At 40.9% G+C, this 17818-nt stretch overlaps 1 protein-coding gene across 5 annotated transcripts in view; it reads right to left on the minus strand.

The window, feature by feature from the left end:
• The window catches only part of Reps2 (RALBP1 associated Eps domain containing 2), a 250961-nt gene that overhangs the window by 30285 nt on the left and 202858 nt on the right, over positions 1-17818 (minus strand). The window lies entirely within an intron of this gene.

A 17818-nucleotide genomic window follows, 5' to 3' on the forward strand; every position in this document is an offset into this window, starting at 1 on the left:
GTAAAGCCAGGTGAAAAATCAGGAGAGAGAGAGAGAGAGAGAGAGAGAGAGAGAGAGAGAGAGAGAGAGAGAGAGAGAGAGAGAGAGTAGGTGAAGTCAAAGAGATGCCATATAGCTGCTGAAGGAGAAAGATGCCTTTATGGTGATACATAGATGGATAGAAATGGGTTAATTTAATATGTAAGAGCTAGCTAGAAATACGCCTAAGACATCAGCCAAACTGTGTCATAATTAATATAGTTTCTGTGTGATTATTTAAGTCTGGGTAGCTGGGAAATGAACAAACAGTCTCCGTTTACAGAGAAAGGGATAGAAAATGACTTAAGGAGCACTGAGAAAAACCATCAGCACCATAAAAGATCCATAATTTTTAATATTAAATTCCTAATAATGAAACACTGTATGGGCTGGAGAGATGCACAGCAGTTAAGAACTACATATTTAGAGGACTGAAATTTAGTTCTCAGCACCCACACCAAGTAGCTCACAACCATCTATAACTCCAGCTCCATGAGAGCAGATATCCTCTTCTAGTCTTTGCACACACCTATGCGCGCACACACACACACACACACACACACACACACACACACACAAAGTAAATCTTAAAAAAATAATAAATATAGCCATTTACCTTTAAAAAGGAAGGATATATGTAATGGGTACAGCAAACGGAAAGGTTGATTACTGAGCATTTCAGGACACAGAACATAGCCAAATGGAACACAGAGTAAATGGGCCTTACATAAGGTTCCCTGTGTCCCCTTAGCTGTGTTAGAGTAGTTTGCTTTTGGCTGTTATTAACCAGTGATGGAAAATATTAACATGATGAGAAAACCAGCTACTAAGGAGTAAAGTGACTCCCGCATTACAGTGGTATCAGTCTTTCATTTACTCCAAAACTAATTCACACCACAAAAACACATATTGTAGCACAACCAGCTGCCACTCTGCTCCTTACACAGGTGTTTCTAGTCTCCTACAGTGTTCCTTCTTTCCTGTTGCACTACTGAACAGGCTGGCTCCCAGTAGCAGATTTTGGCCACTTCTTGTATTCTCCTCATCTATCTCCTTTCCAAATTAGCACCCTTGGTGATCTCAGGTGGCTGAAAAGTGACAATCTCCCAGTTGTAATTACTCTATCTCCCTTTCTTGTCCTGACTGCTCTTGGCCCTGAAATGAGGACTTTCTTGGGTTCTCTGTCTTTTGTTCTCTTGACTCAATTTCCTTCCCCTGTTCATTCTTTCCCAAGATAATCCCATCTACTCCTGAATTTTACTTATTTTGCATTAATTAATTCATTTATTGTGTGTGCACATACATATGGGCCATGGTACATGTGTGGAAGCCATAGAGGACCTCTTGTGGGAATCAGTTTTTTTCCTTCCAAGATGTGAGTCATGGGGATCCTGCTCAGTCTGCAAGGCTTGGCAGCACCCACCTTTACCCACTGCACCACCTTACTGGCCTATTTAGTTATTTAGTTATTTTACAGCAATGGAGATTGAACCTAAGGCTTCACACATAGGAGGCATGTACTCTTTCATCCAATATCTCCAGTCCTTGTTCCTGCATTTTATCCCAAATAATTCTCTACCTCTTTTAAATTATATAAAAAGCATTCAAACTGCCTGATTCCAAGTTCCATGTATTTCTTACAGCTTCTCCTTCCCTTGGGGACAGTTGTGTTATTCATGCTGCTGCTGCTGCTGCTCTGATTAGACTCTATGACAAACTGAACTCTATGTATGCATCATATATTGCTCAAGTGTTCTGCGTGAATTATGTTACATCATCACAGCCTTAAGAAGTAGTTAGCATCCCCAGACTACTGATGACAAAATTAAAGAAGTCAAGAATTCACCCAAAGGCGATACAAATGCAGGGTCTGAGGCCAGTTTCAAGTTCCAAAGCTAAGCTTGTTACCATGGTCTCAAGTTCTAAAGCTAGGCTCGTTACCATGGTACAATACATCTCAGATACCTGCAGGCCTCGATGCTGTTCATGCAAGGCATTATATATCAGAGAGTTACTGCTGACTGGCTATGCTGGCATTCAAGGATGAACAAGGCACTGCCTCTGCTTACAACCATCTGGAAGTTCAGTGGAAGAGGCAAATAAATAAAGATGCATGTTTCAATGCAATGTAGTAGAGAAGAGTGGGGATTATAGGAGCACTCATTCTTGTAGCAGTTAAGAGCAAGTATGTAATGCTTCAGCTGAGGTCTGAGTGACATGTATGATGCAATCAGCTACAAGATGTGTGGATGGCAAGAGAGGTAGGTCCAAAGTAAACTCACAAAGGCCTATATATACTCAGTCAGCCAGAAATTGAGCTTGGAGGACCACAGAAGACTGAGGCCAGTCTCTCAGAGAGGAAGCTGAGAAGGAGCGGTGGCTTAGTTGTGGTTTTATTGCTGTGAAGAAATGCCATGAACACAGCAACTCTTATAAAAGAAAAACCATTGAATTGAGGCTTGTTTACAGTTTCACATGTTTGGTCTATTATCATCATGGCAAGAGTCATGGAGGTGCACAGACAGACTTGATGCTGGAGAAAGAGCTTAGAGTTCTATATCTGGATCAGCAGGCAGCAGAAAGAGAGAAGCCCACGGGGTCTGTCTTGGGCATTTGAAACCCCGAAGTGCACCACCAGTGACACATTTCTTCCAACAAGACCACACCTACTCCAACCAGCCCACACCACTCCTAATGCCACTCTCTAAGCATTTAAACATATGAGTCTATGGGGACCATTGTTATTCAGAGCACCACAAGCAGAAAGAGGAGAGTTTGTTTTCAGGTATGTCAAGTTCAACTGAAGTTCTTTAGGAGCCATACATTTTCAGCGGTCTGGAAAGTGTAGCATTCACTTCCTTGTCCCTGGGAATTCTCAGTCACACTCCAAGATCCATGAGTCAAATGTCAGTTTTCTGAGCAGTTGAGTGGGGTCCTCACTATCCACTCAAATACAGGGCTTCTGATGAAGAATCCATCTCGAACCTGAGGTCCCTTCCTGCCTGTCACTTGCAATTTATTACTTGGAAGGTATATGCTCTGGCTCCAAGTCTATGCATGCATGCCCCTGCAGGGACCACAGGTGTTCAGGGACAAATCCCAGCAGGCAGGCAAACAGAGGAGGAGTGACAAGTCCAGGTATTCTGACTTTTGATGTTCTAGTTCTCTCCATTATAAAGCAGACAGAGAAGTGTGTCTTCTACCAATTCCCTGTGGAGATAAGTGAGTCTCCTTATGGAAATACTGAGGGAAAGGACAAAGTGACCTTTTCGACATAAATGAGGATTGTGAGCACAGCAGATGTAGTATACTTTCTTTGTTACTGCTCCCTAAAAATAAGCAGCCATCAGGTAGCAAGCTGAGGAGGCAGTGGAAAGATTTGCCTGAGATGGCGCTTTTCCATTTATGAATATGCTTCCTGAAATTGTATGCAGTGGCCCGGGCATTCCTGCTCTAGGACTGAGAACAAATGACTGCCATAATATTAGGTAAGGACCCTCCCTACCACCTTCTGTTACCTCACGACTGATTCAAAATGGGTTCGTCTACTGAGTGGTCAAAGGAATGAATCTCACAAGGATGTACATAGGAATTGGGGATAGGTAGGTGCCAGAAAATGGCACAGAGAAATAAAATTAGCTCGGTGGTAAGTAAAGATGGGGGCTAAAGAGATGGCTCAGTAGTTAAGACCACCAACTGCTCTTAGCCAGAGGTCCTGAGTTCAATTCCCAGCGTCCACATGGTGGTTCACAGCCATCTATAGTGGGAGCTATATATGCGTGTAGGCACACATGCAGATAGAGAACTCATATACATAAAATAAATAATAAATCTTTTTTAAAAGAAAAAAATGAAATTGAGATTTATACATGCAAAACTGTCTCATCTCAATAAGCTGTCCTGTTTTCCTTCACAAAAATGGCATGAGCCTCCCATCAGGCTTAGCAGCTAGGTGGCAGAAGAAACTGGGCAAGTTCATTTGCTATCTCTTCACGCTGCTATAAATGTTCAGTTTTGGAAGAATGATGACGCATGGAATCAGGAACTCCTCAGTAGCTGGTTTTTTCCTCTGTGGATTCAAGAAAGCGTAGGTGGGAAAGTCTCTACTACCACAGCAGCACGACTTTGTCCAAAAGTCCCGGTTGTATGAGCTGAACTACAACCGCCAAACCTACTGAAAGCAGCGTAGATTTGGTTTCTAATTGATACTACAAACAGAAGTCTTGCTTTCAAGGCTCCATGTGAAGCAACATATATTCAGTCAGGATGCAGAGAGCCAAGTCACTGAAACTCAGGCTAAGGTTCAAAGGTACATATTTATATGTATTATGATAATAACACGTAACATTTTATTTCATAACATTTTAGTTTATATTACTTGTACATGACAAGTTTCATTATGACATTTTCATATATATATAATGTATATTTATATATAATGTATTTTGATCACAGTCACCCTGTCACACTCTCTTGTCCCCCTTCCACTCCACTGACCTTTCTTCTTCCTTATGAGTCCCTACTTTTGTATTTTGTCTTTCTGTTGTTTTTCTTTTCTTTTTTTGGTGGCTTATGAGGTTTCATTCGAGTTGTTTATAAAAGCACAGACGAGGGACACTGCTTAGCACACTGAGGACAATCTCTCCCATCTGCAGTCACACTGCCTGCTAGGTAGACTTCGTGAGCTCTTTCCCCCTGCCATGACAGATTTTAATGGGCCTAGCTGTATACTGGTCATGTACAGATAGTTAGAAATTCAGTGGTTCAAAGGTGCAATGACCATGTCTGCTGGAAGTCAGCATTGCACACCACTCCCCCCTCTTCCTCCAGCTTTCCATCTTTCCACCTTCTCTCCTGCGATGTCTCATAAGCCCTGTAGGAGGTACTGTAGATCTCCCATTTAGGGCTGCACCACTCAACAGTCACTCATTTTCAACACTTTGACGAGTTTATAAATCTCTGTGTTAACCACCACTCACGGGGGGAAAAAAAGTAGCTTCTTTGACCAAAGCTGACAGTAGCACTAATCTATGGTCATAAGCATAGGTTCTTATCAGGCAACATGACAGGTATACATGTCCATTAAAGAAAAGAACAGCAATAGCCCTCCTTCGTGGGGCTAATCACCTTCCCAGCTACTGGCTTTTGACTACATATATACAATGTTTTAATGTTAATATTCCTCTTCCTCTAATACAAATGAAAATATTTTCATTCTAATTTTGCAATGAAAAAGTCTCATTAGATAACAACATGATACTACTCTGGATATGAAAAATTAACCTGGTACTTTGCATTACCATGACTGATGAGACAATATGGCCTTTGCTCAGTTGACTTTACCAGAAACAAGCCATCGGCCCAGAAGAGGCTAAGCATTTCTGTGCATTCATTTATTCAGTTACAGAGATTTTTTTTTGTCTTTGGCATGCCAGGAACAATGGTAAAAGTGTGGGATATCAGAAGGAGTCAAATAGCTGTCAAAAGGTTCCAACAGTGTCCTGCTTAGATCACCTTTATGTAGATGGTACACCCATCCAACTAGCTGCTCTGAGTGCTGGCTACTAAGGTCTTACAGCTGTTATCTTCTCAACAGAGGAAGCCTGCCTCCCAACCCCACCCTCAGCAGTTCACAGATAATGGCTCACTTGTAGATGGATAGAAAGGCAAAGTTTTCCTGCCTCAAAGAAGATAACTCTGAGATGTGACTTATGTACCCAAATCCCCTGTGTAGAGCAGACCTAGCTCCTTCCCTTTCTTCATGCTTTACTTCTTCTCTTTCTGGAATTTTTCCTGAAGAGAGCGCCCTTAATAAATCCCTTTCTAAGAATCTTCACCTCAGGCCCCCGCTTCTAGGGATGCTAACATGAGGCACTACACAACATGCTCCCAGAAGAGAGGACTTCAAGTGTCCATACACACTTTGCCCTGTGTTCGTTTTTGCCTTTGTGTGTCTTTCTGACTCTTGGATCACTTGTCTTGCAGGAAGCCAGTTGTCATATCATGAGGGACACCAAGCAGTCCTAACACAGATCTGAGGCAAGGAAGTGAGGTGTACCGTCAACAGCCCTCTTAGCAGTGGATTCCCCAGCCCAATTGACCTTCCCTCCTTAATATCTTGACAATAACTTCGAGGGAGACTGTGAGTCACATAATCAGCCAACCCACTCCCACATTCCTTGTCTAGAGACAGTTACACATATTAGTTGGCCTAGTTGCCTTTTTTGAAGGTGATTAATGTTCCAGAGTTTAGGATCTAGTTAGGGTAAAGCAAGAGAAAGTATGGGAGAAAGAAAGCTGGCAGGGATGGAACATGAACTTGTACTATCCTAAAACATATTTGGTACTATTACCCATTTCTATGCTTTTCTACACTGCATGAGGTAGAAGGTGGGAATGGCTATCTTTTTGGTAAAATTCTTAATTTCTTAAATTACATTTCTTCCCCTAAGAACCAGCACAGCACTTCCTGTTATCCTGGCCAGACTTAGGCCCATATATGTGAATGTTGAGAATTTGTAGCTTAGCCCAAGGGTACTGGGGCTACTGACAGACTTTATGTAGAGAGTGACCTGATTTGCTATGCATTTTCAAAAGATATTCTGATCCAGTGAGTGGAAAGGAAGCAACTGAGTGAAGAAAATTCGATTATAATACTGAAGAAGAAAGGGAAACAAGAGATGAGTGTTATGTGAACCGTGTTACAGCCAGGTATGGTAGTGCACACCTGTGATCTCAGTACTTCAGACAGAGACAGGGAAACTGCAAGGTCAAAGAAAGTCTGGGCTATCTACCAAGATCCAATCTCAAGAAACTAAAATAAACAATAAGTAAATAAAATAAGCCGGTAGACAAGAATAGGAACAGCAGTTATGAGTATATTTAGACTAGAAACCAGATCCATGCTTGGTGACTGATGAAAATATGGTCGTGAAAGAAAAGAACAAAATAAGAATCTCAGTTTTGACCTTGGATGATGGGTAAATGTTAGAGCAAAAATAGCTCAAAGCAAGAAAAATGATGGGCATACAAAAACTAAATAGTAATTAAGCAGGTGTAGCACAACATGGTGCTAGAATAGCCACATAATTCCCTGTGGCAAGTAACTCTTTAATGCAGCTACCCAGGGAAATTAATCCATGAATGTCTAGAGCAGGGACAGGCAAGATTTTCCATAAAGGGACATACAGTAATATTTTAGGTTTCCGAGACAGCAGTCTCTACTGTTACTTTGCACAGACAATACAATGAATAGCCATAGCTGTGCTCCAAGACACCTTGTTACAACAATTGATGATGTGATAGACGTGGCCACAGATCATAGTTTGCCAACCCTTGATATAAAAGGAAAATATATAAGGACCAGCTTGGAAAGCATCACCTCGCCTATCTCTGCCTTAAAACTTCATGGAACATATTATATACTCCATGCTTTGAAATGCTGTGAGGGAAAAGGAAGCCACTTGCCTCTGCTTAACCACAGTACGTCTTAGACTCACTGGCTTCATTACTTCTTTCATGTTATTCTTATTAGTATCCAGCAGAAGCAATGCTCTATGGAATATACTTTGAGAACACTGAGACTAGAATTACTGGAATGAAGAACATACCATTTGACTTCAATGTCATGGCCCACGGTGCTGGTTAGTTTTTTATGTCAACTTGACACAAGCTAGAGAGTCATCTAAGAAGAAGGAACCTCAATTTGGAAAATGCCTCCATAAGATTGGGCTTCAAGCAAGCCTGTAGAGCATTTTCTTAATTGATGATTGATATGGGAGGCTCCAGCTGATTGTGGGTGGGAACACCCCTAGGCTGGTGGTCTTAGGTCTATAAGAAAGGAGGCTTGAGTGAGTCATAAGGTGCAAGTCAAAAAGCAGCATTCCTTCATCGCTTTTGCATCAGTTCCTGCCTCCAGGTTCCTGCTTTGACGTCCTTCGATAATGAATAGCATCTTAGCTACTTTTCTATTGCTGTGAAGAGACACCATGACAAAGGCAACTTATGTTAAAAATCATTTAACTGGGGGTTTGCTTACAGTTTCAGAGGACAAATCCATAACCATCATGGCAAGAAGCATGGCAATAGACAGGCAGAGAAGCTGTGGGAGCCTCAACTAAAACCTTAATTCTGATCCACAAATTGTGGGCAGAGTGAGACTGGGACCCAGAATGGGCTTATGAAACCTCAAAGCCCACTCCCAATGATCCTTCAACAAGGCCACACCTCCTAATCCTCCCCAAACAGTTCCACCAACTAGGAACTAAGCATTCAAATACATGAGCCCATGAGTATCATTCTCATTCAAACCACCACAAACAGTAATATAGCCATGCAAGCAAAATGAACAATTTCTTCCCCATGTTTCTTTTGGTCATGGTATTTCATCACAGCAAATAGTAATACTACCGAAGGTACCCATAGTCCATCCCTGCTCAAAAACATAATAGAGGCCTTCAAGATGATTTAGCCGGTAGAAATTTCTCCACTAAGTTGGATGACTTGAGTTTAATCCACAGAACCTACATAGTAGAAGGAGAGAACCAAGTCCCAAAAGTTTTCCCCTGACCTCCACATGTGCAATATAGGTTATGCACGTATATACATATATATGCATGCACACACATGCACATAAACGTAAGAAAATAAACTTTAAACACAGAAGAACAATCATCTATGGTATTACAAACTATGAATTTTTAAATAATAATACAATACAATACAATACAATACAATTCTTGTTCCACTGAGGCAAGCTAACTTAACAAAGGTCCCTAGTCCCAGATCTGAGCCTAGGTGCTCATCACATTTCCTACCTGGGTTACTGCAAAAACTTGAGCAGATTTTTTACCCAGACTTTATGTTGTTGGGTCCAGACCACCGCATCCTGCATTGGAGTAATTTATCTTACATTTCATACTAACTCAAAGCCATATAGTGGGACCCTAAGGTTTGCTACACACAACACAACCCCTCTACCAGGCAGAGATTTTCATCGTCTGACTCATAACCTGTTTCATTCAAGCATATAGAGCCTGCTCGGGGCATAGTTACATTCCACATCTTCCAGCCCGGTGGTTCCCAAATAAAGCTGGTAGAAGAGAATTATCTAGGGAAGTTTAATAAACTACAGATATCAAGACAGTACTGCAGACTTTCCTCATCAGAATTCTCCTAGGAGTAGAGTATTAGAAACTTAGATTTTTAACAAGCCCCAGTGTGGTTTTTACGCATCCAGCCCAGACCGACTGGAGGCCACTGATGGACCAAATTTTTTCATTTAAGAGATGAGAAAATCAAGTCTCCAAGATGCTAGTCAGGACTGGGCCACGTGTGCTCTTGTAATGACTGACTAAGCTTCTGAATTGTTTGCTCAGCTACTTATCTATGGAATGGGAGAGTAAGTCATAAAACTCTGTAAGTGCAATCAGTAGTAAGATTTGCTTTAAAAGTCCATTTTGGAACAGAAACATCCAATTTTATTTTGAAGTTTAACTGCAGAACTTTGCCAAGCTATAGATAATTGGTGACTTTAAAACTCTGCAATATCCATGCTATTGGAGAGTTTAAAAAAAGGAATCTCAAGCTTTGTTTAATACTGAAGATCCCAGAAGCAAGAGCTAAATTCCAGAGAGATAACTGGGCAAAGCTGCAGCAGCCTTCTGGGAAATTTTCAGCATCATTTCAGCATCCTAAATGTCAGTGAGTGCCTGATTTTAACTTGGCTACATCTTTGCTCAGCAAAGTCTCACCAGAAAGTCATGAGATAAAACCTAAACATAGAAGATAAAAAAAAAAAAAAACAGCCAGCAGCACCATAGCCACAGCAAACCCTATCATTCCAACACCAGTTGTCCAGAGCATTCTAAGGACTCACAAGAATTTTTACTAGAATCCACAACCGAAGTCACCTGCAAAATAGTGAAACAGAACCGAACTGTAAGGTCCTGGAAAGCATAATGTGTGCCTTCCTTTGTTACATCTTCCCAGAGCCTAGCCTACTTGCCATCAAACAGGGAGTGTTGCAATCAACAAGTGGAAAGAGACAGCAACAAAGTCAGCACTGCTTTGTGTGCCACTGCAGAGGAAGCAATGGGAATAGCAGAATAAAGTAAGTACTGGGTACCCATGATGAAGTCAAACCCAGTGTGTGCTCTTACTAAGTGTGTAACCTGGTCACATTCTTGACCTCTCTAAGCTGTAGTTTTCTCATCAGCAAAATGAGGATAATCTAATTCACAGCACTGTGAGGATTAAGCAGAATATCTTGTCCAGAATGCTAAGCACAATTATATAATAAACTATTCAATAATGGCAGCTACTATTAGGACTAAAAGTAAAATTGATTTCTCAGGCATAGTTTTCAGTTATTGTAAATAGCAGCCAATTTCAATGTAAGGCACATTTTCTCCATTACTGAATAGATGGAAACCTACAGAGAGAACATGCTGGCTCCAGCTTAGAGGAAAAGCCACAAACTATCCACAACCCGAATCTGTGTCACTGCATATTATTCCTATCAGTACTGGAGGGGAGAAGCTAAAATACACAGCGCCTGTAAACCTTCAGACCCCAGGCCTACCTCCACCACAGTCGCCTCACAGCAGACCAATCCAACCTGGGGGACCCCAGGGAAAACACTGCCAAGGTCCCCAAACATACTCAGTGATAGGTAAAATCAACAACTATAAACTAAAGCCCTGGGTCTAGCAGTCACATGGTTGAACCCCTTAAGGACTGTGAAAACCCACTGGATTATAGACAACTATGAAACATGCCTGTTCTTACAACTAAAGGGGTACCTTACTGGGGTAAAAAATAAATCAAGCTTTTTAACCATGCCTGAGGTTTGGTTTCTTCTGTTGCAATTCTATTAACAGAAGAGAGATCTGAGCTGAATCTGCACATGGTTCTCTCTACCCCACACCTGTAGTGAAACCCTGGCACAGTCCTTGCAGACACAGTTGTCTTTGGCAGACTTCTTTTGAGAGTTGGGTTGCCCATAAAATTGAATAAAGATGCCTTATGCAAGCTTCCTGACTGCATAAACAGGCACCCAATTCAAAGGCAATCTCATGATGAGGCCTTAAGAAAGCCTCTTTGCTTCTCCCCCATTGCTGTCTTCTGAGTGGTGAAGTATTAGAATAGTATCCTCTCTAATCACTTTTAGTGCACAGTCAGCTATTCCTATTAATGTCTATTTAATTGTGATACTATTAAATTTATCACTATTAAATGTCCATAGTTGGGTTGACACAGCCCTTCTGGATGAGCTTTATCTATGAGAGGGAACATGGCTTTAAAATTTTCAATTAGGAATAGTTTTACCAACAAGGAACTACAAAAAAACTATGGACTAGTTGGGAAGCAACTATAAAATAAGTTACACTGATGAGAATGTAAATTAAGGGGGCTGGAGAGAGTTGCAACAGCAGTTAAGAGACACCTGTTGCTCTTGCAGAGGACCTGGGGTTAAACTCCTAGCACCCACATGGGCATCGCACAACAATCTACAACTCTAGTTCCAGGGGATCCAGCACCCTCTTCTGACCTCCACAGGCTCCAGGCACATATGTGGAGACATGCATGCTACCAACACTCATATTCATAAGATAAAATTACATAAATATGGTTGAGTATGGTGATGCATGCCTTTAATCTCATCACTCAAGAGGCAGAGTTCATGAGTTCAAGGCCAACCTGATCTAGATAGCTAGTTCCAGACCATCCAAGGCTACATGGTAAGACACTGTCTCCAAAAGTCAAAATAAATAAATTTGAGAATATAGAGAATGTGCAAGTAGAAATGGATGGCCACCAATGAAGGATGCCTGCCATTAACACCCTGCAAAACTGTTTTGTAGTAGCTCTGAAAGTTATACACATACCTAGCTTATAGCCCAGGAATCTACTCTTTATATCCAAAAGAAATTAAATTTCAACCACTCAATACCTTGGGCATGATGGTACAGAGTGGCACTATTCATCATTGTCAAAATCTGAAAACTACCCAATATCCATCAACAAGAGCAAGCTAAGATATTGGCATATATAGTAGAATATATACTGCAAACAATCACATGTGATGTTTCAAATATCCCTTAAAGCAACAGAAGTCAGACAAGAGTACATAGTACACAATTAACTTATGTAAAGTAGAAAAACAGAGTTAAACCGATACTGCCAGAAGCCACAACAGTGTTAATCCTAAAACTAGGAGATAGTTACAGGAAAACAGCATGGATGGAGGGTACTTCTGGAATGTGGATTATATTCTTTATTGTGTGTATATTACATGTGTATATTATTCATCTTTTCAAAATTTATTGAGTGCACATTCAATGTACATGTTTCAATATTCCTACATTAGACATCAATAAAACTTTAAAACATAAATTCAGTGGAGCCAATTTCCTGCAATGTCCCTAAAGTGCCACCCTAGTGGCACTAGCTAAATGTATACAAAAAAAGAAGTTTTAACCTCAAGCAACTGCAAAGGTACTGCTCTGTTGTAACCAATGTACGAGAATTGGGTTAAAACCATGCCCTAAAGTAAAATCGGCTATTGTGATCTCAAGGGGTAGATGCTCATGTTGCCTGCCGTAAAGAATCCCCAGGAAGGAGTCAGAAGCAAGTCAAGCTCCAGCACACAGCATGTGTACCAGTGAGTTGATGATGCACACCTCTCCCTCACTCGGCCTGTGATACACAAGGGGGAAATGTTGGAATATTATCAAAACTAACAACACTGAAGGCCTACAAACGACGCTCCAATACATCCTCCAGAAAGAGTGGAAGCAACATGCCATCAGGTTGGCAGCAGAGGGGGCACTTCAGAGGGAGAAGAAAACCTGCTTTATTCTGGTTTCTCTGGGCAGCCTTATTTAGTTCTTCTTCAAGACAGCAAGCTTTTGAAGTTCCCAGCTGAATAAAGATATTATCAAGACTTTTGCTGGTTAGGTCTGAAAGATAGTGCCACCTTAGTCAGACACAAGTCTTCAAGAAAAAAAAAAATAAACGTACAAATCATACGCACAGGCATCATGATCCCCGAGTTGGGAGACTGTAGGTTTCAATGACAGATAGGATGGATGGTCTGCCCTACTTTTCCACCCATTCATCTCATTTCCATTAGGTTTCACTGATGTAAGAATTCTTTTTTAGACTTGTGTTCTCCCCGAGAGAAGGCTGAAGAAAGATGTCGTACACACGCCTCTTGCCAACACATTTTCCTCCTTCCCATTTCTGTTATGAATGGAAACTGGTGCTGATCTGGATTGGGAGTGATACAGGCAGAAGACAAGCTCAAAGAGGGTCACAGACATGAATAAGAAAGTGATTTTAAGTAGCTGTGCTACAAGTACTGTAATCCCAGCACCAGGGAGGCTGAGACAGGAGGATCACAAGTTAGAGGTTACTTTAGGCTACATAACAAGACTGCTTCAAAAAAAAAGCCATAAAACAAAAACAAAGGGTTGGTAAAGAAGTCAAGGGTAAAACACTGGCCTAGCATGTGTGAAGCCCTGGGTTTGACCCTTCCATTACCACCAAAAAGAAAGAAAGGAAGAAAGAAAAGTAATTTTTATTACAAGTGGTCACATGCCCTTATCCCAGCACTCATCATGGCTTGTGGCCACTAATTTCTGGCTATCCCAAGTTTTTTTTCCATTTTTCAACTAGATCTCATCCTTTTGTTTCACTTGGCCTGGAGTGATAATAATAACAGCTCCTACTGAATGTATATGTCAGGAGTGATAATAATTTTAACAGCTCCTACTGAATGTATGTACATTTATATATATATATATATATATGTTGTGTGTGTGTGTGTGTGTGGTGTGTATGAACTCTTATTGGATGTATATACATTCATATATGTACATATATGTGAGTACATATACATACATATCAGTCATATGTCAGGTAAAAAGTGACCTACAGATAATCAGTCTTAATACTTATCAAAATAGATACTCCTACTATGTCCATTTTCAAAATGAAATTGAGGCATGGAGACAGTAAGCACCTTGCCCACAGTCACAGAGCCTGTAAGAGACAGATTCAAAACCTATGCCCATGTTTTTAGCTCTATCTCTAACTGCATCCCTAAGCTTCAATTCTTATCTTCCACCTGCCACTGCCCAGTGAAGGCCAGAGTACATTTTTGTTTCTTGCTTCGTTTGTTTGTTGTTGTTGTTGTTATTGTTTTGTTTTGTTTTTTTGCTTTCTGTCAACTATCTAGATATGAGGCAAGGGGGATGAATAAGAGAAACAAGGACTTCAGGAAACCTGGAAATCAACCCCTAACTCACCTCCTGGGGGGAAGCAAGCTATCTTGTTTATTTAAAGGGAAAACAATGGCTAGCTACTGCCTACAATCCTTAGCAGTGCAGCATGAGGACATGGGCTTAAATGAGCCACATGGAATAGGATAGTATATCCAGGTACCATGAGAAATGCAAAGCAGATGGTTTGGGAAATGACTACTTTCGGAGACTAAGGAACTGTAAAGGAGATATAGAATACGGCCTACTACCCCTACCTTTGTGCTCCCATCATTCTTTTGCAAAGTGTGGTCCTATAGGTCAGTCCATTCCACTAAAGCCTGATGAAGATACTACACAAACAGATGGCAAGGATCAGAAAAAAAATGCCACAAAGTAAGAGTTATACAACAAGACAGTATAAGGAGCATAATAAAAGGGAAGGCCAATAAAAAAATCAGTCACTAGTAATGAAATAAACAAACTTCATTTTAAAAGTTTTTAAAAATAAAATATATTCCTGATGTGTCTGACTGGTTGTCAAGAAAATAATTATGAGCCAGGCAGTGGTGGCACATGCCTTTTAACCCAGTACTTGGAAGGCAGAAGCAGGTGGATCTCCGTGAGTTCGAAGTCAGCCTGGTCTACAAAATGAGTTCCAAGACAGCTAGGACTGTACATTGAGCAACCCTGTGGAAAAAAAACAGAAAGAAAAGGAGAGAGGGAGGGAAGGATGATAAGAGAAGGGAAGGAGGGTATGAGGAAGTGAAGAGGGAGAGAGAGGGAGAGGGAGAGAGAGAAGGGAATTAGATTAGGACATGCTTTGACTCACACTGTGGTACTTCTAGAATGAGAAATGTCCCACATAGGTCCATGTATTTGAACACTTGGTCCCCAGTTGAAGGTTGTTTGGGAAGGTTATGGAACTTTCAGAAGATCGAGACTTGCTTGTAGAAGCATGTCATGAAGGGTGAGTTTTGAGATTTTACAGTCTGTCCCCCTTCCCTCTGTGTGGACTGTCACCATGCCTGTCTGTATGATGCCCTCCCCCACCATTGTGGGAATCTAACCCTCTGGAATCAGAAGCTAAAATAAACACTTCTTCCCTAAGTTGCTTTTGGTCATGGTATTTCATCACAGCCATCACCATAGAAGCATCAATTGGTCTAACATCTGTAAATCACTTCAAAAGCATTGCCACATAAGCACGGAGTGCTTCCTAAATGAATGAAGTAAGGAGGGTTTCACAGGCTCTCTGTGCTCTGTAGACTTCTCAAATCAATTCTACAGTGCACGGAATATTTCTTTATCATACCAAAGTTGTATCTTTTGCTCAATAAAGGTTTCTACCTGACCTTTTGTTATAATAAAGATGGATCACAGAGGAGCATTAGAGGCTTGAGGGAGGGGGGACGAGATGGTTTTATAAGCACTAGAGAAGGTACTTGTTAATCATTTTTAAATAATGAGAGAAAAGATTTCACATTTAGAAAATGATTGGTAAGCAGCAGGAACTGGAATTCTCGTCACATTTTGCATAAGAGGCCTCTAGTTAATTGATGACATGCAGCAAATTATTTTATCTCCATCTAAACACTCATCACAAAAATTTCTAGCACTTTCTCCAAAAACTTTTTCCAGCTCTACTTGTCTATAGGTACCGGCTCTGTCCCCTACTAAGCCAAGAGGCTCTAAGTAGCTCACTTCCAACTGTTAAACCTCAACTTCCTTTGAGGTAAAATGATATGAAATGATGCCCAAAGGATGAGCATAAAAGTGTGTTGACATTAAGTAGACTTAGGACATATGCAGGAGGAAGCAAAAGGCTTCTAATGGCTAAGTCACAACTGGTAAGACAAATCAGGGTTTCTGATGGTGGATAGAGGCAGCTGTGCATTGTGTAAGCACAACACACATTAAACTGCCTTGTATGGACAATAAGATGCTGGTTCAATGGGTAGATTCTTGCTGTACAAGTCAGTTCACATTATTGGAGTTCATGGGGGAGGGCCAGAACCAACTCCCAAAATCTGTCATCTGGATTACACACACACTCACACACATCACACATATCATACAGACACCACTAATAAAATAACCATGTACGGCAGGAAGTGATACCATGCTCAGCCCTTGAAGTCAGAGGCTACAGCAGTGCTTACTGCCCGCTGTACTATAAAATCAAGCTAGTCTGTGAAAGTGCTCAGGCTGTGTACTTAGGAATAGAATTGGTAACACAACTACATAGCCACCTGCCTTAACAATGCTTTCTACTTAGGATTTGTTGAATTTACAAGTGTTCAAAAGCATCCCAGTAACTGAATTCTGCTTTTTACTTTCAGTAATCTAAATTACATGTGATAGTCAATACTTTATCCAAAACAGGCTTGTGCTAAATGATCTTGGAACTCTGTAGCCTAATATAGATATTCTGAATATATATGAGATAGGTGAGGCTAAGTTATAATGCTCAATAGGTCAGAAATATTAAATGCATCTTGAATTTATACTGTTTTCAACTTACAATGCGTTTGAGGGGATAGAATCTCATCATAAATCAGGAGCACCTGTAGACTATCACAGCATGGTACTGGACTAAGCCACCATCTGCTACCATCTTTGAGAACTCTTGATAGCCACACCAGATAAACATGTTAAACCTCGAGTCTAAGAACTGGTTCCACATTGAAGGCCATGGGTATGGGTTTGTAATAGCCTCCAAAGCACTAGAAATGAATAGCTCAGAGAACTAAGAATGAAATTTAAACTCAAGCTCAAAATAAACCCACAAGAAAAAAATCCAAAGTAGAGGAGACAAAATCTAATATTAATACTAAGATGATAGCACAAAAAATCATTTCACTCCTGATGAAAATTAAAATAGAACAAATTATAAAATAAAGTAAGTAACTTGTGAAAGAAAAATAAAAGAACAGGTTAATATAAAAAAAGAATGGACTATGAAATCAGTCGGGCGGTGGTAGCGCACACCTTTAATCCCAGCACTCGGGAGGCAGAGGCAGGCAGATCTCTGTGAGTTTGAGGCCAGCCTGGTCTACAAGAGCTAGTTCCAGGACAGGCACCAAAGCTACACAGAGAAACACTGTCTCGAAAAAAAAACATGAAATCAATCTGTGTGTGGTGGTGCACACATGTAATCCCAGACTTGAATATGAGAGCTAATGGACAGAGCTCGAGTTCAGCCTAGGCTACATATCACGTTCAAGGCCAGTCTGGACTACAGAGTGAGGCTCTGTCCCCTAATTCGAAACAATAAAAACCCCACATGCATCCTAAAATTAAAGAATACTGATAGAGGTTTAAAAACAAAATCAAAACCTTTTAGGCTGGAAAGATAGTTCAGCAATAAAGAATGTATACTGCTCTTGCAAAAGACCTGAATTCAGATCCCAGCACCCACGTTCAGTGGCTTGCAGGCTCCTGTTCCTGCAGTCCCTGGGGATCAGATGCCCTCTTCTGGCCTCTAAAGGCTACTGAACTCACTTGTGCAGAGCCCCACACAGATACTCATATAC

Source organism: Arvicola amphibius, chromosome X, assembly GCF_903992535.2.
Source record: "Arvicola amphibius chromosome X, mArvAmp1.2, whole genome shotgun sequence".
In the NCBI taxonomy this organism is placed as follows: domain Eukaryota; kingdom Metazoa; phylum Chordata; class Mammalia; order Rodentia; family Cricetidae; genus Arvicola; species Arvicola amphibius.